The 842-nt window shown below is 45.8% G+C and overlaps 1 protein-coding gene across 1 annotated transcript in view; it reads left to right on the forward strand.

Annotated features, from left to right (window-relative positions):
• LOC119426177 (tRNA selenocysteine 1-associated protein 1) overlaps positions 1–842 on the forward strand; it is a 15,784-nt gene that overhangs the window by 3,268 nt on the left and 11,674 nt on the right. The gene's annotated exons all lie outside the window — the stretch shown is intronic.

Below are 842 nucleotides of genomic sequence, written 5' to 3' on the forward strand. Positions count from 1 at the left end.
AGGTCGGCCTGTTAGCTTAGCTCGTAGCTTAGCTTCTCAGCTTAGCTGCTTTTAACGATCCAAAAACGTGATTTTTGGATCGTTAAAATGGATTTTAAAGAGAAAGGGAGGGGTCAGTGAAGAGCACCTGAGTTGAGCCTTTTGTCATCCAGTGTCTTCAGTAGAAAGAGACGAAGAAACGATAAAGCTGATAAATGAAAATGAGGTAGACAGTTTTAGATAATCATGCGATTAATTGAGTTATTGTTTATCGTGACAGCCTACATGTGGTGGAACGAGATTATGCACAGGGTCCCATTTAAATCCCACAATAAAATGTAAAAGAAAAACCATAATAAGATCTAAGATATGAACTAAGCACCAACAGTATAAAAACATTATGTTGAGCAGCAGCACTTTACTGAGAGCATGGAGTTTTGCTTCAGAACCAACTGTGACTACGTTGGTGCTGGCAGTTGTCGACGGGCTTAGGGGTAGAGGAGCACCACATCTGTATGACTTGCTGCTGTTGGGAGTTTGAACTGAGCTGGAAGGAAGTCCCAGAGCTGGGTGGGGGTGGGGGTTGGTAGGTTCTGTTCTGTTGACGGGGCGGGGCGCCCTCCTTGAATAATGATGGGTGGAGGACAGTGTTTCCCCTAACAGTTCGTGCACGTTGTGAGCGTGACAACTTGAAAATAAGTGAAGCAGTGTTCCCCCTACCGTTATACAAGCGGGGCGCCCCTCCCCATCAACAACCGAGCGCACCCCCCTCCCAAACAACTCATGTCAGTCAGAGTCAGAGTTTCTTTATTGTCATTCGCACCTCATGTGGTACATGTGGTGGAGCGAAATTATGTACACAG

This window comes from Nematolebias whitei, chromosome 19, assembly GCF_014905685.2.
Source record: "Nematolebias whitei isolate Nwh7 chromosome 19, NemWhi1, whole genome shotgun sequence".
NCBI classification, from domain to species: domain Eukaryota; kingdom Metazoa; phylum Chordata; class Actinopteri; order Cyprinodontiformes; family Rivulidae; genus Nematolebias; species Nematolebias whitei.